This window comes from Pogoniulus pusillus, chromosome 6 (assembly GCF_015220805.1).
Source record: "Pogoniulus pusillus isolate bPogPus1 chromosome 6, bPogPus1.pri, whole genome shotgun sequence".
In the NCBI taxonomy this organism is placed as follows: domain Eukaryota; kingdom Metazoa; phylum Chordata; class Aves; order Piciformes; family Lybiidae; genus Pogoniulus; species Pogoniulus pusillus.
The window spans coordinates 11,650,809-11,674,560 of record NC_087269.1 but is presented as its reverse complement, the minus strand read 5'-3'; the positions used below and the strand labels follow the sequence as shown (position 1 = coordinate 11,674,560).

General features: G+C 41.5%; 1 long non-coding RNA gene across 2 annotated transcripts; it reads left to right on the top strand.

Annotated features, from left to right (window-relative positions):
- Window positions 1-992: 992 nt before the first annotated feature.
- On the top strand, window positions 993-6,415 carry LOC135176458 (uncharacterized). Of its 2 annotated transcripts, none has more exons than XR_010302663.1 (4): window positions 993-1,144; window positions 1,769-1,883; window positions 3,718-3,821; window positions 5,787-6,415. It is a non-coding gene; the product is annotated as an uncharacterized LOC135176458 (long non-coding RNA). The 2 variants fall into 2 exon arrangements; XR_010302664.1 differs by having other exon boundaries at window positions 1,766-1,883.
- Window positions 6,416-23,752: the final 17,337 nt, after the last annotated feature.

The window sequence follows — 23,752 nt, the reverse complement described above, 5'->3', positions numbered from 1 at the left end:
GATTACACTTTCCAGTACCCCTGGACACACTAGCTCCTGGAGGGCTGTAACTCTGTGATCTTAAAGGCCACAGACCAGCACAGAGCTTGAAAGAAAGCTGCTCTGGCATGGGACAAGAGAAAGCAGACATCTCTAAATTGTCATAATTTGGACTACCTGGAGCTTCTCATGAATGTCTCCTAAATATTTTTACTTTTCTTGTGTTTGCAGAATGCTTTTTTGTGCTATTTTGCCCAGACATGCTCACGGTAAACCAGTAGAGTGCAGTAAAAGAAAGATAAGGCTGAGTGAAAAACAGGATGGTTTAGATTAAGTGTATTTTGTTTGCTAATTAATGAGCACCATAAAACACCTACAAGACCCCTACAAAACAGCCTGTGAAAGGCAAATGGATTTATGCCTGAGTCAGAAATACTTGAATGACAGCTTATACCATCAGAGAAAGTCTCTCTCTGTCAGGGTTTGAGCAGAATTGAGCAGGATTGGGCAGTTTGAAAGTAAGGAGAACAGGCAGGGTAATGCTAAGGTCATTCTGACAAGGAGCACAGCTGCAGGGAAGGCTAGCAGAGAAGCTATGAAAGTTTTCTGCTATCTGTAGCTCAGCTGTGCAAGGGGGCCTCAAAGGGGGGCAGGCTGGTCAGCCCTGGGCACCAGGGAGTATTTCTGTTTCAAGAACCTATCAAAAGTACACATGCCTGTATGGAGCCCACTATATAAGTACCACTCTTAGCTTCAATAAACTGATCGACCTTCTATGTGTCATATTGGTATAAGCTTGTGTCTTTCCAGTCTCCCACATGGACTCTGAGGAACCCAGCATCTCTCTTGATATATAACTGATCTTATGACATGTGCTTGAAGGATTTTTCATAGACAAAGAAGAAAATTGCTGAGATTTGAATTGCAAATATTTGCTGCAGCTATTGTGGTTCAAAAAAATAGATGTTAAGGTGCCTTCAAATCTTGACTGCTCCTGTTTATTTCCAGGCATAACACGTCAGCCTACCTCTCCACCTCCCAAGTCTAAACAGTGCAAAACCTGGATGTTTAGCTGTTGTAGGCTGCTGAGAATGGAAAACCCAAGGGGTGTGGTTGCTGAAACTCAAACAATTATGAATTATGTCACAGAAGCCAGTGAGAAAAGGTAACTGTAAAATGTTTTTTTCAGATCTAGTGGGACTTTATCTGCTCTCACATAATGCTTTTTTGTCACAACTCACATTTATTATGTCTGTTCCATTTAACTACAAATAAAACTTGACAAGCTGCTGTTCTGCTGCTGGAATTCTCTTTTCTTTTTGTTTCCAGTGGGATAGGTATGGCTGATGTTTTGTTCTATTTGAACTCAGCTATTTCAGTCAGGTTATATTCAAGGGATCTCATCTTTATTTTTGTGATAAATTAATATGTTAATTTAATAATGGCAACCACACTATGTGACATGGGAGATGAAGTGAGCTTGATACATCCAATTTTGTCAAAGTCAATGGGCAGTCATGAAACAAGTGAGAGATAATAATTTAATTAAGCCTTTGCTGGGGATTGATTTTTGTGTGTTATTTTACGTGGATACTACTGAGCTAAATAAACAGTGATTGAGGATCACTGAAGTAGGAATCAGCATTCCAGAGAAGGAATGGGGATGTGGACACTGAGGTCAATGACCTTCAGGCTGTGTCTTCATTAATATTTTGGGTTAGAGCAGGGTGATGTTTTGGTGAAGTGTCCGTTCCACCTCGGAGGTAATATTCAACCTCTATGTTAGCAGGGCCCAACACCAATTTCTACTCCACCTAGATGCCAGTAACCACCAAATCTTACTACATCTGCATCACTAGGGAAGAAGGGAAGATACCCAAGGAGTTATGTGGGAAAAAAAAAAGGTATGAAGAATGATCTGCAAGGTAGAGAGCAGGTATGGTATCAGTGCAGGCTGGATTTATTGCACAAGCTAAATTTATCTGATGAGCCTGGTGCTAATGCCTTCTCACCACCTGGTCATTTACAGCTTTTATAATGTGAAATCTTCATTTTTCATACTGAAGATTAAGTCTACAAATCCTTCACATAACGACCAAAGGAACAAGTCAAAATTTGTCAGCAGTTTAAGCTTTTGCTTAGTGTTAATATCAAGAGCAATAAAGGCTCTTTCATTTACACTGCAAGGTTAATCCAGCTTCTCAGCCCATGTAGTGATGATATGTTTCTTATAACTGAGTCTGTTTTAATCATAACGTTAAAAGAAGAGCAGCTGTGCATTTATTCCATAGCAAGACACATTTTACTATGCAAATATCCCTGTAGTTAAACAAGCAACAGTTCCTTTCTGTATAACAACTCTTTTTTTGTTTGGTTGGTTTTTTTTTTGGTTTTTCTTCTGTATATTGAGAAAATGTCATTTTAATGAATTATTTTGTCATACTCCTAATTTTTAGAGACAAAGTTTGTTTTCCAGCTCTGTCAGAAATAGATGTGTTAAACATAATTCCATTCTCAGTGACAGTGCAGCAGCTTTCAACTCCTGTTCCAGATTTTCTCTGCTCTTTTCAGTGTATCTGTGCTATCCTTGCAGCAGCTGTGCCCTAATCCAGTGGAAACAGAGTATGTGCCCAGTTGCCTTGCAGATCTTCTATCCCACTGCTAATTTTCCATTAAAAGTAGCAATACAGCTACTTCTCAGTGTGCAGTGATTTTCAGACCTGTTTGACCTAAACTGATATTTATTTAAGGAAGATGAAATCTACTGGCAATTTGTCTTCTGAGTATAATTGGTAATCTGCTGTGTACCCCAGCTATTGAGTTGAAATAGCTTTAGCTGTTAGGGTATTTTTTTTATCTACTATCCTCAGGATCCAAATTAGGTAGCTAATAGACTGGTCAAAATAACAGAAAATTGTTCATAGCTGCTTAATAAGATTAAAACTCAGTATATTTAAATCCAAATAAGCAATTGGAAAGTTATTTAAATATTATTGCCTATTATATATAAAAGCACAACCTCCTCATTTATATTATTATTAGGGAGAGGAGATCTGGAACAGATTCATTGTACAAATATTACTTTATGACAGTGCCTGCATGCACAATTGTAATTTCTCAGGTACAAGACCTTGATATTTAGAGACACATTCACTGTCCTTAGCCACATATTAGAAGATTTAAAGCCTGTTATTAAAGTCTCTGGGGTTTTTTTATTATTGCCCTGCAAATGGAAGGATGTTCTTAATGTCTGAGGTGGTGTATATTTAATTCTGTCAAACTTGTGTTTAAGAAATTGTAGTTGCTTACTAATTACCTTATTTTCAACTCAATCTCTGCTTGCCAGTGTTAATAATGTTATTTGTCTGTTCAAGTCAGCTACCAAGAATGTTTTTCTCTTTAAGCTGTTTAAATCCTTTAGTATTTCAAATATATTTACATTCAGTCACTGATAATGGAAAATTTCAATTTTTACCATGCATAGGAACCAGACTAAAGCTGTTAACATGGCAAAAGGGCACGGAATTAATGGAACTGGTGTTAACAATCAAATACCAACAGCTGGAAATATTCTCATTAGGAGCTAAAAGCAATTGACTGAGAGAGGGAGCTACCAAGTGTTTACTGGAATGTGTGAAGGTTTATTAACACTGGCACAGGGATAGTCCTATTTGTCTAGACACTTAGAAAATCCATTGTGTCTGGACTGTGATTTGCAGGAACCTTTCCTCTTTGCAGAGAGTATTTTGTTCCAAGTGATAGACACTGCCTGAAGTACACTGCAATACTGGCCTGGAGCATCAATTGGCTTTGACAGAAACCTTCTAGTCACAAATAACAGGGTAAAACTATTGCCTTTTTTAAATTCTCTTTGAGAAAGCAGTTGGAATGGGGTCTCAGAAAACTGCTGCCTCCTTTGTTCCCTACAAAACACTGCTTTTCAGGTAGAATCATTTCAGAGCCTTTTTTTTTTTTTTTTAAGGGTGTCTGGGATTGCAACATCTGGAAGAAAAGGATGTGTATACCCTAGAGAAAAGCTTGTCCTAAATTATTACAGAACACTGCATCCCAGGCATAGATGTTTCTAAATCTATCTTTTCCACAAAGTCATAAAAGGGTTAAAAAATGCAGGAAAAAAAAAAGTCCAAAACCCCTTCTTCTTTGTCATTCTTCTTCTTCCTTGCTTTAAATTCTGCATGCATCCTCTCAGTAGTCTTTACCAGAAAATGACTGCTTTCAAAACTTGTGCACACTAAAGCACTCAAACATATATGCATACTTGTTATAGCAGTATTTAATGCTGGTACTCTCTTCTAAGGCAGACAGAAGGGCAAGTGCTTTCCAGCTTAAATATAGTACCCATCAATGATGAATATATTGCCAGTGCCTATGAAAATAAAGTCATAATTTCATAGCAATTTTGACACAAATTAGTACAGCTCATTTGACAGTAAACCTTTGACTGTGGGAAGATGTAGTGTAAGTCTTAGCCCAGTCTGCCCACAGCTTAAGGGAGATGGTCCAGTAATAAAGCCATGCAGCTCAAAATCTAGGATGTGTGACTCAAAATAAGACACAATTCCACTTTGGAATCAGCATGGATCAGTATGTAATCCATGCAATGCTATGTGTGAGTATGGCAGTTCTAGTATAACTGTATTTAAATATACATAGGTACTTTTCCTGTGATAATTGAAGCACTTTTAGAGATGTAGAGTGCCCATCCCTCACCTTACCTTTTGCTGTACTCAGATGGGACAAACAAGGAGGAGATTTTTCTGGGCATCCTATTATATTGATTTGAAAAATAAACTCACACACCCCACCCTTAGATGATTTAATAGATAAATCTCTGATGAAAAGAGGTAATCAACTGAAGAGTTTGGGGCTTTTGTTTGGTTGTTTATTGTGTGTTGTTTTTTGTTTTGGTTTGTTTTCAATAAGCTCCCAGAAACAAAAATTGAAGCTGATGATTTGTCCACTTTGTTTTGTTTCTGGAAATTTCTTTTCAAATGAAAGTGAATAGACTTTTCTCTTGAACACCAAACCAAGTGTCAGGAAACTGGGTGTATGGTGGCAGGTTCTCCTTACCTACAGATCTGGTTCCTTTCATTCACTGGGAACATTTTCTGTTGCTGTGTTTTAGCCAGCTCTGTTCATTAGTTTTACCATTGTGCAGAGACAGGAGAATGCTCCTGTGAGTGGAGAGACTTGAGCAAGATTTGGAGAGGCTCTGCCTTAGGTTGAGTTTCTTTTACTGCAGCAAAAGCTGGAAAGCTTAGGAAAGATCATCAGAGAGATTTTTAAAATGCCCACTTCATTACAGCCTCCATTCTTTGAACGTCACCGGGTAACACATTGTGCCTTTGCAATTTTGCTGTCAAAATGGATGGTGCTTTATGGATATGGTTTATGGTATATCTCATGGAAATAGATTGCACAGCTCACTGTACAAGCAGTTAGTCAACAAAATGCACTTTGGCACTTGGTGTAGAGGCTGTAGTTATTTGACTGGTGGCCAGCCTAGGTAGCTCTTGGGAGCCATAAATAGTATTTAGAGGTTGCTGTAAAAGCTTTTTAATTTGTTACACCAGAGTTCATTTACATTGTACACCGTATGTCATGGCAAAAGCACCCTCTCTTTGTAGAACATTATGTGCAACACACTGTGTTATAAACACTACTTTTTAATGGCCTCCAGAGTAGCTGTGGATAGACTTTTTAAAGATGAATTTGTTACCTGGCTGAAATCTGAGGTCACTTTGCTTTAGCTAATGAAACAAGTCAAAATTTGATCTGCATTTCAGATGAGAAGATTGCCCACCAGCAACTTCATCTCAGTAATGTGAAGTCACACATTACAGACTAGTGCAGGAGCTGTTGCTATGGTCAGAGAACACATCCTGTGGAAGCAGAAGGTGAAAGACCTGCTTTTTTGGAGGAAGTCTCTGGACGAGCCTATACCTGATGTCATGCAAGTGACATAAAGCAAGACGAGTGTTAACTCCAGAGCTGTACTGGGGAGAGATTACCAGCATGTATAAGGTAATTAGCTGTTGTCCCAGGCTATATGAATGCACTCTATAATCTGTCACTTAAGTTCAAGAAGCTGAAAAACAGGGAGAAGGGCAGAGACTGACAGAATGGACTGTGTGTTTTCAGGAGAAGATGAAAGGAGTTTAGCTGGTTTAGTCTGCAAATTGAAGGCTGAGAGGAGGTAGGATTATTCTAAATAAATGCATCACAGAGGATTAAGTTTGAGGGAGGAAGAACTACATAAATTGAAGGACAGTGATTGTGGGGAGAAAAAGGTTAGGCACTGTACATTAGCAAACTTGGTCTGGCAATAAAATAATTACTAACCATTAGAGGAATAATATCCACACCACCTCTCCCCACCACCCTGTGGATGCTGAATGCGAATGAGCTGGTAAATCTCAGTATGAACTAACCTGATAAAGTGTGGGTGGCACAGTGATGGGCAGCAGGGAAACAACAGGGAATCTGAAATAATCCCTTCATTTACAGTCCAATCACAGGTGAATTTTCTGGTTCTTCTTTTGCAAAGCTACTCTACATCTCTTACATTCCCAAATCTTCCTCTTAGACAGCCTGTCTGTCATAGAATCATAGAATGTCAGGGCTGGAAGTGACCTCAAAAGATCATCCAGTCCAGCCCCCCTGCCAGAGCAGGATCACCTATATTAGATCACACAGGAACACATCCAGGCAGGTTTTGAACATTTCCAGAGAGGGAGACTCCACAACCTGCCCTGGGCAGCCTATAACAGGAAGCCTCCCATGCTGCAATCTGAACCTCAAGCCCCATAATACTTTGCTCCAGATAGCCCATTCATTTTTTAAGCTGGCCTGACTGCAGCATGGTATGAATAACAGCAGCAGATTCAACTTGCGCTGGTTTGAGGCTAGCTAGAATATTTTAATGAGAGAAATTAGACCATAACTTGATCTATGACAGAAGCTTTATCCAATGCTTCCTTATTCTTCACAGAATCACAGAGTGGTTGAAGTTGGAAGGGATCTGTGGTGCTCACCTAGTCCAACTCCCTGATTAAACAAGGTGATCTAGAGCCAGCTGCCCAGGACTATTCCATGCATCTTTTGAATATGTCCAAGCATGAAGACAAACTCCCTGGGCAACCAGTGGCAGTATTCAATAACTTACAGTAGTCAGTCAACTATATAGTGGGAAAAAAAGTTTCCCTGATATTCAGAGGGAACCTCCTGAGTTTCAGTTTGTGCCCATTAATTGTCTCTTGCCTCTCCCTAAGCACCACTGAAAAGAGTCTGGCTCTGTCTTTTTTGCGCCCTCCCCACCTGGTGTCTTCTCTCCAGGCTAAACGGTACTAGCTCTCTCAGGCTTTCCTCATATGAGAGATACCCACCCACTCATGTTAGTACAGCCTCTATCCATATCACATCATTTTGTAAGACTTTGACCACATTCCTTTCTGGGGCGTTCTAGTCAGCCTTGCCAGAGCTGAGTAGGACACAGCAAAGTGAAGGCTTTTTCTACTTGTCTTAGTGCCTTCCTATGGCCAGAGGTGGCTCTGCATAGGATGCATTCTCTGTGGAGGAGTGCATGTTGCAGTCATCACACCTTTGGGTTTGAGTATTTCTGGAAAAAAAAAATATATTTCCTGGTTGGTAGAGCAAGGATTTGTACCACAAAGCACTGACTGTCCCTTCAAAGGTAGGCATGGCTCTGATCATCCCTGTACCGTAACCAACTTATGCTTGTAAAACTTCCCCTTGTGAAACTGTAGCAAAGGCTTTTGTTGAAGTGCAAGGACTCCCTTCAGGGATGCCTGGCTCCCTTCTTCCAAGGCAGAGAAGTAATTAACTGCCATGATCTCTCGCCCATGCTGCGCTTCTCAAAACACTGAGAAGGAGCTTGTTAGATGCATATAACTTTTCTTGCTCATTCCATGTTAAAAACATCAATTGCTAAATTCACCTTTTCAAGCTGGGGCTGGAGCCAGAGGAGTGAGTCAGTCATGTGGAGCAGGTGTGGCTTCCTGATTTCATTAATTTAGAAAATTGCAGCACTTCTTCAACAGCATCAATCTCGTCTGTGTCTTATGCAGTAAGTCCCTGGTTTATAAATCTTCTTGCTGGAGCCACTTGATGGTGTTTAAAAAAAATTCTTCACTTTCTCTTATGTATGTTGACTCTCTGCAACTGCCCCCTGGACCAATCGAGTCCAGTTTCTCTTCCAACCAGCTTTTGAAGACATGATGAAATTTGAATGCCAAAAGCTGGCAAGGAATTATGGTAATTTCCAACTTTGCTCTGTGATTCTTCCCTTCTCCAAAGCCCTCGTTGCTTCAGCACTGCAAGTGGGAGCAGCTCTAATGAGATTTTGATTGTGTAAGGAGGGAAAATGCAATTTGTAAAAGTAAACACATAATTACTGCAAAAAGATGAGTGTCAGGCTGATTAACAGCAGTGAAAAGAAAATGTAGTGGTCCAATTTGGAAAAAGGAGAATGGTCTGTTCAGGGGCTTAGTGCCTTTAGATCTGGGTTACCGATTACCAGACAACTACTTCTGCTTTCCAGAGGTTTCCAGGACACAGGAACAACTTTGCACCTTGAGTTCTCTAAAAACTTTATCATGCCTCAAAACTCCCAGACTAACAAAATCCTGTAGTATTCTACTTAACCAAATATTTCACACCTGTAAATTAGAATTCTGAGCTAGAAATCCCATCAACAGCTGAAATTTAGCTGCTAACTCAAGGGATTTGTGTATGCACAACTTAAATGTCTGTGTGTTTGTATATGTAACATCAGACAACTTAAAAGGAAAGTGTGATTTTTATGTGAAACTTTCTGAAGATTTTTGTGCCATGGAACTCCAGGTTGCTGGACAAATGTGTTAATTCTATCAAGTTTATTACTTTTCACTACTAGTGTTTAGGCCTTTTGTAAGGTTTGCTAATCTCCTTTGTGATTCTTGAGCATTTTCAGAGATATGCCTACATGATCTGTGTGCCTGGAATCAGGCAAATCTGTTCCATAAATATAATTGCTGGGTTTATTTGGATTAATTTAAACATAATAGTAATGAAAAGCCAATCTATGTATGGGACATTGTTTACAGCTCGAAGAACTCTGGCCACAGTCAAAGAGTGGCTGTCAGTGGCTCCGTGTCCCAGTGGTGGCCAGAGACAAGTGGAGTCCCTCAGGCATCAGTCCTGGGACCAGTCTTGTTTAACATCTTTGTCGGTGACATGGACGGTGCTATTGAGTGTACCCTCAGTAAGTTTGCCAACAACACCAAGCTGTGTGGTGTGTCCAACATGCTGGAGAAAAGGGATCCATCCAGAGGGACCTGGACAGGCTGGAGAGGTGGGCCCAAGACAATCTCATGAAGCTCAACAAGACCAAGTGCAAGGTCCTGTATCTGGGTTGAGGCAATCCCAAGCACCAACATAGGCTGGGCAGTGACTGGCTTGAGAGCAGCCCTGAGGAGAGGAACTTGAGGGTGCCGGTGGACAAGAAGCTCAGGGTGAGCCATCAGTGTGCTCTTGTAGCCCAGAAAGCAAATCAGATCCTGGGCTGTGTCAAGAAAAGTGTCCAAGAGGTTGAGGGAAGTGATCCTCCCCCTCTACTCCGCACTGATGAGACCCCATCTGGAGTACTGTATCCAATTCTGGAGCTCCTATTACAAGAGGGATATGGATGTGCTGGAGAGTGTGCAGAGAAGGGTCATGAGGATGATCAGAGGGCTGGAGCACCTCTGCTATGAGGACAGACTGCGGGAGTTGGGGCTGTTCAGTTTGGAGAGGAGAAGGCTCTGAGGTGACCTTATTGTGGCCTTTCAGCACCTTAAGGGGGCCTAGAAGAAAGCTGGGGAAGGACTTTTCAAGATGTCAGGGAGTGATAGGACTGGGGGGAATGAAGCAAAGCTAGAAATGGGTAGATTCAGACTGGATGTTAGGAAGAGGTTCTTCACCACGAGGGTGGTTAGACTGTGGAATGGGTTGCCCAGGGAGATGGTGGAAGCCCCAAAGCCCCATCCCTGGAGGTGTTTAAGGCCAGGCTGGATGAGGCTCTGGGCAATCTGATCTAGTGTGAGGTGTCCCTGTCCATGGCTCGGGGTTTGGAACTAGATGATCCTTGTGGTCCCTTCCAGCCCTGACTGATTCTGTGATTCTATAACTGTCTCAGTCACATTAATTGCTTTTCTGGCATTATTATTTTGTCTCTTTTTGGGTTATTTTGTCTTGCTATAGCAGTGACACAGCCATTGCAGAATTTAGCACTTATCTGTGCTCTGGTTAATGATGCAATGCTTCTGAAAACACACAGACATAATCAGAGGAGCTTCGTTCTGATAAACCAAGTAACAGACCTAGGAATATTTTGATTTGTATGATTAGCTATTTCCAGAATAAATACATGACAAGGGTTTAACTATCAAATGTCTTTGCCAAGTGTCTAACTTCCAAGCTGGAGATTTTGGAGATAAGCACTATGTTCAGAAGTCCACAGACCTGATTACTAGAAAAGCTCCCCATTTTCATGGAGTAAATTTTATATGCATTCATAGAATGGTTTTGGTTGGAAGGGAATTTAAAGACCATCTAGTTCCAACCCCCTCACCATAGACAGGAACAGCTTCCACTTGGCCAGGTTGCTCAAGGACTCATCCAGCCTGGCTTTGAACACCTCCAGGGAGAGGGCATTCATGACCTCTCTGGGCAACATTTTCCAATGTCTCACCACCCTCACTGTAAAGAATTTCTATCTAATATCTAGTCTAAATCTCCTCTCCTCAGGCTTAAAGCCATTCACCCTCGTCCTATTGGTACTTGTGGTGGTTTGGCTGTAACCCACCCCCCCACTCTTTAGAAATTGCCCCAGCTAACTCAGAAGGGCTCTGGGCATATAAATGAAGCCATTTATTTACAGCAGCACAATATACAAGCAGCTATTTACAATATATACAGTTATATACAGAAATATACAAAGGAAAAGTAATACAGAAGCACAACTCCCCTCCCAGAAACCTGAGTCCCCAGGAGGGGTTCTCAACCACCCCAGCACCTCCCCCTGCCCCTCTCAACCTTACCCCAATCCTGCGAAAGAATAGAGGTGCAGCCAAGAGGTTAAGAAGGAAGGTTAGTGGCAGTGAGGTTAATGAGATGTTGCTCAGTCTGAAGGCAAAGGCAGAGTGAGACAAAATGGAGAATGTTATCTAATGTTTACCTCTTGTTCCCATACTTCTCAGCAGGACTGTGAGAGAAGAGACACAACCATGTTTTCCTTTCATAGCCAATTATCTACTTTCTCTCACCAAAACATTCTAGCCTGCTTCAAACTAGCACAGTACTGTAGGTCTCCTTCAGGTACTGGAGGGCTGCTATAAGGCCTCCCCCATGCCACCTTTTCTCCAGGCCAAACAACTCTCTCAGCCTGTTCCCACAGGGGAGCTGCTCCAGCCTTCAGGTCATCTTCATTGTCCTCCTCTGGAGTCACTCCAGCAGCTTGATATCCCTCTTATGTGGCAGGCACCAGAACTAGACATGACACTCCAGACAGGATCTCATGAGAGGAGAGCAGGAGAATCAGCTCTCTCATCCTTCTGCTCACACTTGTTTTGATACAGCCCAGCACATAATTGGCCTTCTGGGCTGCAAGTGCACATTGCCAGCTCATGATGAGATTTTCCATCAGCTAACATCCCCGAGTCTTCTCCTTGAGACCACTCTCAAGCCACTCCTCGCCCAGCCTACATTTGTGTTTGCAATTGCACTGGCCCAGGTGGAGGGCCTGGCACTTGGCCTTGTTGAACTTCCTGATTTTGGCTTGGGCCCACCTCTCAAGCCTGTCCAATTCCCTCTGCATGGCATCTCTTCCCTCCAGTGTGTCAACTGGGATGCACAGCTTGGTGTTATCTGCTAATTGCTGAGGGTGCTCTCAATCACAGAATTTGAGAATCACAGAATGTCAGGGGTTGGAGGAGACCTTGAAAGATCATCCAGTCCAATTCCCCTGCCAGAGCAGGATCACCTAAAGTAGGTCACAGAGGAAGGTTTTGAGTGTCTCCAATAAAGGAGATTCCACAGCTTTTCTGGGCAGCTTGTTCCAACGTTCTGGCACCCTCACAGTGGAAAAGTTTTTTCTTTGTTTATGTGGAACCTCCTTTGCTTCAGTTTGCGCCTGCTGCCTCTTGTCCTATCATTGGACATCACTGAGAAGAACCTGGCTCCATCCTCCTAACACTCATTCTTCACGTTTTTATAAACATTAAGGAGATCACCTCTTGGTCTCCTCCAAGGTAAAGACACCCAGCTCTCTCAGCCTTTCTTCATAAAGGAGGTGTTCCGTTCCCTTCACCATCTTTGTGGCTCTGAGTTGGACCCTTTTCCAAGATGCTCTCCTTGAACTGAGGGACCCAGATCGGGACACAATATTGTCCAGGTTGCTGACAAAGATGTTAAACAGCACTGGTCCTAATACTGACCCCTGGAGGGTGCCACTTGTCACTGATCTCCATGTGGACATTGAGCTGTTGGCTGCAACACTGAGTGCAGCCATCCTGCTAATTCCTTGTCCATTGAGACAAGCTGCAGTGGTCCCACTGATGGATGGTGGATTGTGTCTCATGAGGCCATAGAAAAGCTTGCACTGACCTCATCAGCTTTGTTTATCACTGAGGTCTGATCCAGGCCATGGTGAGTAGCATGGCTCAGTGAACTGCACCAACACAGTGAGGAATAACAAATCCTCTCAGATGCTTGATCAGCTAATGTTCAACTTAGGGGTGATTTCAGAAATGGAGGCCAAGGCCCTTTGCAGGCAATATGACAGGAAGAGGGATAATGTAATGTGGCAGATTCTGCATGGAGGAGAATTGGGGTCGTTTGGTATGCCCATGTATAATGCAACCTTATGCCATAATTAAGGCATTGGATAGAAACTGTTGAGAAGGATTAGCTACTGATCCATACATTTTATGTTTCTGTTTATTTAAGATAAATCCTTATCTAGAGGGCTTTCTTCTTGTCTGTTGGTTTTTTTTTTAATGTTTGCTTATTTATGTATATTAAACCCTTTCAAAGCTTTAATTTACTTTACTCTCTGTCTAGATGGCTGTTTTGCAATGTCTTTGTCTCTATGTGAAAAGCAGGATTTCTAGATGGTGGTCTGCCTTTAGAAGCTAGCTGCTAAAGCAGGGTAGAGATCTATACAACTGAACGATAATGGCAACACTATACCCAAGAGGCAGTATGTTGTTCATTTGCAGTTGAAATCTAATTTTTCAAGTATGTGGAGGTGACAGTGTGTTCTTTCTCTCTAAATAGTGATATCCCCCATTAAAAAGAGGCACTCCTGCTGAAATATTCTTTCCTCAGAAAACCCAGTTTTCCATCAGTAGACAGCTATGACTGAAAAATGTCACCTACTCAGATTCTGGAGAGAGAATTTATTGGCGTATAACCAGTGGAGCACCTGGGTAAAATGACTCTTTGTTCACCAATATGGTTAGATGGTCAAAATCTGCTTTATTTCTGTGATACAGAGACTTATATGCATTCTAGCAAGAGGCATGCTCCACCAAGATTGGTTACAATCAGAGGGTACAGGGTTACTTGTAAGGCATGGATAGGGTAATATACCATAACAATCTGAGGGTCAGCCTCTGGGGCTGGCTAAACTCTGCCCACATGCAGCTGGCACTCCACCCCCTGCAGCTGCATGTGGGGGGTGCTACCCTGTGCCTGGTATCTAACTCCCAAGATGGACTCAAGGTCGCTCCCAGCACTGGTTGCTCATGTTTATGATTTCTGTATCCTCAGCTAGCAAGAATTTCTCCAACAAGAATTCTGTGTAGAAAGAGTTGTGGCTGAAGGCCAGAGCCTTCAGACCCCTGATAGAAGTTATCTTTAATAGAGGAGACAAGGGACAGGCAGAACTGGGTTACATTCATTATCTCAATTAATTTCTATCCCTGATTATTTCAAAGCTGCAGGCTGGTGCAAAAGATCTTGTACCAATGTGTTTCAAAAGCTTGCCAGTGAAAATGAAACAATCGATTAGTATTAAAGGTAGACTTTTCATCAGATGCAGCAAGAAGAAAAGATACAAAAACACAAATCCCTCAAAGTTGAAGTTGTGTTTGAAATTGATCTGGGGGTTTCTGTCTTAAGAAGAACCATCCTGCTTCTTTCACTTTGCTTTTCTGCTCTGTTTTCTTGCTCTTACAAAATCTTCCAGCTGATTTCAAGTCACATTGGTCAACTTTGCCAATTTTATACTTGTTTGGTCCTTTGCAATTCCCATGGTGATTCACAGAAGCTGAGGCCTTTGAAGACCATCTCTGAAATACTCAGAGGGCAGTTATTCAGCATGCTTGACTTGGAGATAAACTTCTTCCTCCCCCTTTTTTTTTTTTTTTTTTTTTTTTTTTTTTTGAGGAAAAAAAAAAACAGCAACAAACTAAGAAGAAAAGAAATGCAGAAACTCAGTGAATCAGTTCTTGAGGGCTGTATCATACCACTGACAGTTTCCCAGAAGAGTAGATAATTTCTACTCTTCAATGGAGGGTTGAACCTGAGGCTCATCCACTTTACAGATGAAAACAAGACATAGTACCCCCTTATTCATGGACAGTTTGCCTGTAAGGGAATTAAAGGCTTGCCTGTATTCTGCTGTGTGTGTCTTTGCAGGGATTGTGCAGCTATGATTAGGCAATTTCACCATCTAGGGAAGAGCCCTTCTTTTCATTTAGCTGAAACAAGATTTTGAAATATAAACACATTATGAGCCTCTTCCACTGGGAAAACCACTCTCAGAACCAGAGCTGCAATAAATAATCTCATGCATCACATAGGCTTCACCAAGAACAAGAACTAGGGGGAAAAAAAGCATAAGCAAGATTTTTGAATTAAAGATACATAAATGAAATAATGTCTATTGAATGCATTTTCATCTCCCCATATTTCCAGCACAGAAAACAGAACATCATTCATGTTTATGAAGAGTAATTTGTACCAATTCATAATTATCTTGTGTAAAATTAATACTCTCAGTGTATAGGTAAAGTAAAACATTGAAAAGGTAAATGAAATGGTCATAATAAAAAAATCATAATAGATGCATGTAAGACAGTGGCACCCCTGCATGACCTGATGCTGTTCAGAAAAGGGAGCCTGATCTCATCTCCTAATCTGACTCTCATAGAATCAACCAGGTTGGAAGAGACCTCCAAGATCATCCAGTCCAACCTAGCACCCAGCCCTAGCCAGTCAACTAGACCATGGCACTAAGTGCCTCATCCAGGCTTTTCTTGAACACCTCCAGGGACGGTGACTCCACCACCTTGCTGGGCATGCTGCAAGGGCATTTAATCTGGAGTCTGTTGTGGAGGGGAAATTAATTGATGTGAGATGATATTTTCCAAAATTAATATTGTTGATTAATTTTGATGCTCAGAACTCTCGCCACCCCTGACCACTAATTTTAATAATATTTCAGTTCTTACATGGTCATGGAAACATTCTCTGGATAATGTCTGCATCTAGTAATAACCAGCAAAATATATAAACATTAATTGAACTGGAAGAGAAGGTTCCACAGTCAAATGCCACTTGCAGCCAGTATGCCGCTTGCCCAGTAGATAGGCTCAAGGAGCTCTTTCTGCTCTATGGCAGAAGGCAGTAGAGAATTACAAAGAGGCATTTAAGCATTTACTCACAAGTTGTTATTACCCACTCACAGAGGTTAGCCACAGTCTAGATAGTGCCCAAATGCTTTCAAGGGCCTCTGTCTTGTTGGATGTTGAGGCTTTAATCTTCCCAGCTCCTGGGGAAAGGATGCAGACAATCTCTGACCTTGTCTCCTGGCTTCTTCTGGATGATCTATATATATATATATATATGTCCAGGAATTCTAGGCAGGACCTTCAGGTGCAGAGGCAGATGTGGTGCAGTCTCAGCACGATGTTATGCTGGCCACACAGGCCAATTGCATGCAGGCATCCAGTCCAGGGTCTGCTCCTGGTAACTCGTGGCAGTGGAGTTTAGCAGCCAAGCAATAAGGCAGGGTGCAATAGCAGCATGGCTGGGCACAGCAGAGAGAGCAGGCAAAGAGCAAGGAAGCAAAAGTAGCAAAGCAAAAGCAGGTTGTTCACCTGCGTATCTCCTTTTATTGATGTGGGCTGAGATTAACTGCCCTTTGGACACAAGAACAGCCAATCAGGATGGCAGTTAGCCAAACCTTCCCATATTAGGCAAAGCCATAGGCTTGCTTTTCCCTAACCATAGCCTTACTATTTCCTACTTTGGGAAAAGCAGGGGCCTTGCACTAGGCAGGCACAAGCTAAGTGTGTGTACCTTACACCACAGGACCCTGGGCAGGCCAGACTCAGTGGCTCCAGGTTCTTTTGTGTCTGTTTCCTGTGCTTGCCTCTCTGGTGGAGCAGAAAAGCATGCCTAGGCAAGGCAAGATGTGTATAAGCCTACTTTGGGCCTATTAGGCCTACCACAACAGAGTCTTCATCTGAAAAACAGTTATTTTCCTGTGGATAAAACTCCAAGGTTCAGCAGTGTCCAGAACAAGCTTTTCCTGTCCCTGGATCCATCTTAAATTTGTTTGGCCTGAATATTTCTCTCAGCTTGTTCTTGAGTTCACTTTGCCTAGGACAAGCAAGATGAGAGCTTCTGGATCTGAAGAAGGACCAATTTTAAAAATAAGCAAGCAGATACACTTCAGTTTTTGTATCTACTCTTCTTCTTGCTTTCAGTGTAATACCTGTGTCTTTCCATAACCACTATTTCCAAGCACTGCAATTATTAATAGCAGTTTCCAACAGACTAACTCATTTCTCTACCTTGGCCATTATGGGCAGTCAGTGTCCTTTAACAAGATGAAAACCTGAGGCAGTGCTGAATAAACTTGTTCCTTGCAATCAAAGCAAATTCAGAGTAATAATCATTGTGCTGAGCCTTAACCAATGTTTTTAATGACAAATTTATTGGTTTATCTTTTTTCCCTAATTATTATTATTATTGCACCCATTGACACTAATGAGAGAAATTTGTTGGTTTTGAGCTATTAAGACTTTGGAGTTGTTGTTGTTGGGTTTTTTTAAACTAATTTTTTTGAGGTTGTTTAAATTAATTTTTTCTCACCTCTATCTGAGTCATGAAGTTGGCCCTTGAGAGATGTGTAATTATATCAAACTCTGTATTAGCTTAGTAATTTGAAGATATGCATTGAATGTTGTGTGTGCACAAAAAAGAATGCCTCTAAGTGTGGTTTACTGTACATTAAGATGTGCAAAAAGATGAATTTATGAGTATGATCCAGCAGAGATGAAAGGTCATCAGCAAACAGTGTGCCAGGATAACTTCCTCTGGAGGCTTTCCCTGGAGATTAAATGAATTCACAGCATTCTTTTGAGGCAGAAATACAATTCTTTACTCCTACCACTCTTGGTAAAATTAAAAATTGGGGATGGCTGGGGAGTGGCAGCAATTTATTCGTTGAAATGTCCAAGTAGCTCAATTTTTAGATGATTTATTAAATGTCCATCTTAAATTATCTTCAGCACATGAAAGCATGCTTCAGACAACTGAAAGCAGATGGCCCCAGAAGGAAGATCCTTAAAAACAATATGGACCATTGGAAAGCTCAGGCCACTTGATAGACAAGAGTTGAATTGGGAGCTAAGTGGGAATGGAAATGGAAATTCCTAATTTTCAGTGACAGTAAAATGGCAGTAAGTGGAAGTTTATCTGGCCAGAAAGTTTTACAGCCACAATGGAAGAAATGTTTGCAGAGGGCTCCATGTTTTTCAAAACCATCATGAAGCTCTGAGGTGGCCATAACCTGAATGAACCCTTCAAGATTGTTCCTTAACATTTAAACTTACTTTGTTTTTAAACTGTTTTAGCTATGAACTTTAGCCTGTGTTTCAGATGCTCTCCTCCTAGACCATTGCATGCCAAGGTAATCTGCTTAATATTTTTCTTCTGGGAGATGCCCTGCCTCTCTGATGGCCAAAGAAGGTATTTGTCCCCAGCCAAGACTGTGGGTGGCCTAAGAATCTGGTTGTCTACTGTTGGTTGTATTTAATTCATGTGTAGGGAGTTGTATATCTGCTGATTCCTCCTTTGAAAGAAGCAAGCTGCATGCAATGTGCCATCTCCAAATTATTTTTAGTACCAGGCAATTTAAGGTAAAAATAAACAAGGCATTAATTTCATCTCAATGCAATGACTACTTAAACAGTTACTGTATTTAGAAGTACAAAAAAAAACCCCCAAGAGGCAAATGTTTTATAAATACCTGAACAGTAGCTTATCTCCAGGAGGTTTGCTCATCCATTTGAAACCTTAACAGGATATTTTTATCTCGCTTTTCCTCTACATAGTCTCCAAAGGACAGACTTTTGCTATGGCGACAAAACTACTTTCCATTTCTCTGGGATTCCATTGTAATCAAATTTCTCCCTTGTTTGTTGACACATAATAACCAAAAACCTTTACTTAATGCAAATGCAAAGCTCAAGGACTGATACTGTAATTTAATGGACTATAAATGGGTAACTGATTCACAGTAAATGCAGTGCTGTACACTATATTAGTAGGGCTTAGACCTCCTGTAGCTGGCCATGAGGTTTTCAGAAGAAAATGTAGCAAGAATATGTTGCCTGATTACTGTTTTTAGTGCATACAGATACATTTTGTGAACTTTTGTCTGGAAATGTTTCTCTCAGCTCCAAGAAGGGAAGAGGATTTTGAAATGGAATAGAGTAGAAACACACTATAGTGTTTTTTCTTCACCAGCCTTGTAGCAGCATGAGGTTTTATTTCCTACTACTGTTGCTATAGCTTGTATCGTATACTTTTGGTTATTCCAGACCAATTCTCTCACTCTTTGAATAAATATATATTCAATGGAGGAGAGAAAAAAACTCCAGAATTCCTGCAAACTTAAGACAACAACTGGACATGCCCTCTCTGTCTTTATATGAAGGACAACAACAACAAAATATCTTAAGGAGGAGGAATACAGACACACCAGTTTTGGTCATCTGTTGAAAATGCATTTTTCTTCTACAGATTGAGAAGCATCCCAAGAACACATTTAGAATACCAGCCTGAGCTGTTTGCTGAACTCCCTGGCTGCTAGAGGTGCCTTTATCTCCAGGGACTAAAGGCAGCTTTGATTAACCTGCTCAGTTAAGTTCCTAAAGCCAGATGGATTCAATCTTCTTTTTACAGAGCACCTACTGTGGGAGAGCAGGAGACTCAGATCTACAGAGAGAATTTTATATCTAACTTGCTTGTTTAAAGATACAGGGCCATTGATATCAGTAGGAGCAGGGCATATAGATATCTTTGGATCTTCAAATTTTCTGGGTAGTGCTAACGTCAGAGCAAATGATAATATTCTGTCTCCTCAGATTTTTGGTAATCTATGACCTGCCTTTATCATGTGAATGTAAATTCATTGTGAAAATATGCATGCCTCGCTATTACTTTTCCTCATTGAAGTACTAAATTACAAGGATACCTGTTTTGACTGACTTCTACTGATACATTTTAGGTGCTGTTATAGCTTGCTAAACCTCTTCTTTCTTAGCATTCTATCAGTCTGTGTTTCTCTGGACCTCCTCATGTCTCTCTTCATTGGCTAATAGCAAACACTTTGGGAATCCACAAGCTACCAGGGCCCTTTCCTGCCTTGTAGAGTCTAGTGTGTGGCTATACACTGCCAGTACACCCACCCCGGCAGAGAAAAGCTGTCTGGGGTTATTATCTCAGTCATTGCTTCCCCTGTTGTATTAATTTAAATGTAGATGCTGTGTTGAAGGCCCTGAAGCTGTCCTGAAAATCCTTGTTTTGTGAAGTAATTCGTTCAAATGTTTGTTGTTTCTGTTTTGCAGGGATGGTGATGTCAGTTATCAGGATAGGTAAATAAATTGCTGCCACCTCTCCAGAAATATTGGATTCCTAAGGACAGAATTGGGCTACTCTTACTATTTACAAGAAAGGCTAACACAGCAATTCTGACTCTTGAGTGCTTTAATGAGACAAGAGAAGGTCCTGTTTCCAAGATACGGGTTTCCCTACCAAAAACAGCTGTTGCTAGTGAAAAGTAAAAACTGGATTTCCTAAGATGGGGAAGATATATGCTTTTAAAATACTGCTTAATGTGGAGTAGATAGAGATTTTAGTAGAAAGTGTCCTGGGTAATCATCTTCTTTTGATAAAATGAATACATTGGGGTTTTGCTTCAGCAAAAAAAAAAAAAAAAAAAGTAAATGTAAATAATGTGTTGTAAATACAAATGTAAATTGACTAACCACCCAGAGAGATGGCTTTGTGCAACAGGGAAAAAAAAAGTTTGGAAATTACAAAATTAAGATGTTGTAACACTTCTTAAAATGCTGCTTTAAAAATAATCAGAACTGCTTCTAAAAGGTTTTGTCAGGAGGAAAGCAGAATGTCTTTTGTTGTATGAGCAGTAATGGAGGTTTCTGTGTTATACTCTAACCTGTGGCAGCGGCCAGACAGAGAGGGATCTGGGGGTGCTGATTGATACCTGCCTGAACATGAGCCAGCAGTGTGCCCAGGTGGCCAAGAGAGCCAATGGCATCCTGGCCTGCATCAGGAATGGTGTGGTCAGCAGGAGTAGGGAGGTCATTCTGCCCCTGTACTCTGCACTGGTTAGACCACACCTTGAGTCCTGTGTTCAGTTCTGGACCCCCAGTTTAAAAGGGACGCTGAGATGCTTGAGCGTGTCCAGAGAAGGGCGACGAGGATGGTGAGAGGCCTTGAGCACAGCCCTACGAGGAGAGGCTGAGGGAGCTGGGATTGTTTAGTCTGGAGAAGAGGAGGAGGCTCAGGGGTGACCTTCTTGCTGTCTACAACTACCTGAAGGATGGTTGTGGCCAGGAGGAGGTTGCTCTCTTCTCTCAGGTGGCCAGCACCAGAACGAGAGGACACAGCCTCAGGCTGCGCCAGGGGAAATTTAGGCTCGAGGTGAGGAGAAAGTTCTTCACTGAGAGAGTCATTGGACACTGGAATGGGCTGCCCGGGGAGGTGGTGGAGTCGCCGTCCCTGGGGCAGTTCAAGGCAAGGTTGGACGTGGCACTTGGTGCCATGGTCTAGCCTTGAGCTCTGTGGTAAAGGGTTGGACTTGATGATCTGTGAGATCTCTTCCAACCTTGATGATACTGTGAACTTTTCTAAACAGTATGAATAATAAGACTAGATTTTTTTGAAGTGGTGCAAAACCTGTGCTTAAGTGTTGTGAATCATAATCATCATAAAGCTTTTTCTGCCCTCTCAGCACCTGGTAAGCTTTTGTAATCTTTTCCCCTTCTATTTTAGACTGCTTCAAACCAAAATTATATAGATAACAAGCACAGGAGATGTTAGGCGGCCCAAAACCCAGACTCAAAATTTGCAGCTGGGTTTGCAGTGCTTAGAAACAATACACCTTGAACTGTACACTCAGAATGTTGGAAATATTGTGATTTCAATGCAAGCTTATCCCTATTTTTCTTTGAAGTCAGCCTCACTTGGAATTCTGTTTCTCCTTTTGATCCTTCCAGCGCTCAGACTTGAGAAACTCAGTGTGGAATCTTCAGCTTGGTTAAACCTTCCTGCTAAGGTGGCTGCTTAATTTTAAATAGTAGATGCAGCCATAAATCACCAGGAAAAATAATACTTGTAAAAATTGAGACAGTCTCAGCACCTATCGCTGCATTAGCAGCCAACCCCAGCTCCCTTAGCCAGATCAATCAAACTGTTAGCAGGTTCCCATTATACCCTTCCACAGCAACCAGTTTCTATCTGCTATATCCTGCACAAAACACGTCTGGCTCTTTCCTTATCTTCATGCCAATTCCCAAATGTTCAGCAACCCAGAATCTCCTAAACAATCTCCCCAGAACAGAGAGGGACACCAGCAGCATCAGGTCTGCTTTTCAATTGTCCAGAGAATGAGCGCTGCCTTGTTTCACTGTGTGTGATTCGGCTTGCAAAAAGATGCAGTCTTACCTCCCAGGCAATCACCACCGCTAAAGGCATCAAGAGCTGATTGGTCATGGATCTGTGACTGTCCTGTCCATTCCTATTCCCCAAATATTTATGTGAGACTGAAGCCAGGTCACATCTGGCCACTTAGGGAATAGGCAATAAACTGAACCATTTCCTTTGCAGATGACAGATGGGATTGGAGGAAGAGGGACTGACAAATACCACAAAGAACTCTGCATGAATATGCTTGCATCTTATTGATGCTAGTATAGCTTGAAACAGAGGGTAGGCTGTTCCTGGCTTACTTACAGAAGCAGTATGAAGAGAACAAGATCTTTTCACCTAAAAAAAAGAAAAAAAAAAGATTTAAAAAATAGTAAATATTTTAAGTCTCACAAATAGGGATAGCTAAACAATTTCTTGAGTTTAAAGATGATGGAGAGCACTCAGTATCCTTGGGCTGCCATCTAGGAAAACAGACATGGAAGGGAGGAATTCATAGGTGGCATATCCATTTTCTTGATTAGCCAGAAGAGAGCCTCTCCAGAGTATGGACTAATACTGATGTGAGGAAAGTGAATAATTAGAAGTACTTACTCTGTACATTATCAAATTATCAAAGCATGTTTACATGGTATTAAAAGACATTTATATCAGCTAGGACTTGGGCTCTCTGTGCCAGCAGTGACTGGAGAATGCAACTCCACTGCTCAGAAGCTAATATCATGACACAGTGGCATAGGACCCTCTGTTTTGACATGCAAACGCTGCTTACTCTCTGCACCATCAAACTGATATGCAGTTAAAGTGGCAAAGTATTGCAGCCATCCTTTTACCTTGTTGACTTTTTGCTCTCTTTAGCTCCTGTTTGGCCACCTGGGATTCATTTTGTGTTTGTTTTGTTTGTTGTTTTTTTTTTCCCAAGAGCCGAGTCACACTGAATAATTGGAGTGTAGCTGCCACTCTTGCACTCTCAAGGACTTCTGCAGCCTACTTGTCATCAAGCTGACAAATCAGACCATCAAGTGGATTTCTTCTCTATTCTCACAGAAAGTCGAAGTATGAGATTTGACCCCACTGGAAGGTGGTAAGTCACCATGGATTTAATAAAATAAATATTCATGTCCATGAATTGAATCTTGCTTGAAGCTCCCCAGATCTGGTGGTGGTCTGCTTGTCTTTTGCAAGAAAGGATGAAAAGCATGAGCTCTGCTCCACCAGAGACAGAAAATCTGTTTTATTGATAGATCTGGCAGCATTTTTTGGTTTATTTTTGCACTGAATTCACCTGGGGTCTGCAGGTAAATCAATTCCTCCTCGCCAAAGGGTGGAGCTCAGAGCTGATGGCTGTTACTTCTGAGTCTTGTAGCCTTGCCCTCAGGAAATATAGCTCAAGTTTGACATGGTTTCGGTCCTCTGCAGATTGCTGGAATGTCAGGACTCTGACTCAGAAAGCTGCCTGCAGCTTCAGAGAAAGTTTAATGTTGAATGAAATGGAATTTAAATGGAGGGAAGGTGGTGTTGCTAGAGTATCTTCTATTGTACATCCAGTATGGTGTTGCCTTCTCTGTGGCAAGATGATTAAGAGTATCTAGGCATTTTATACTGAAGTTATATCAGATCTCAAATTGAAGAAATTCTGTTCACATGAGTGTTTTCTCCTAGCAGGTGAATGTTGTCACCAAGACAAAAAGTAGTGTACAGTTTGTAGAGAAGGTTGACATGTAAAGAAGAGGCTGCATCTCCC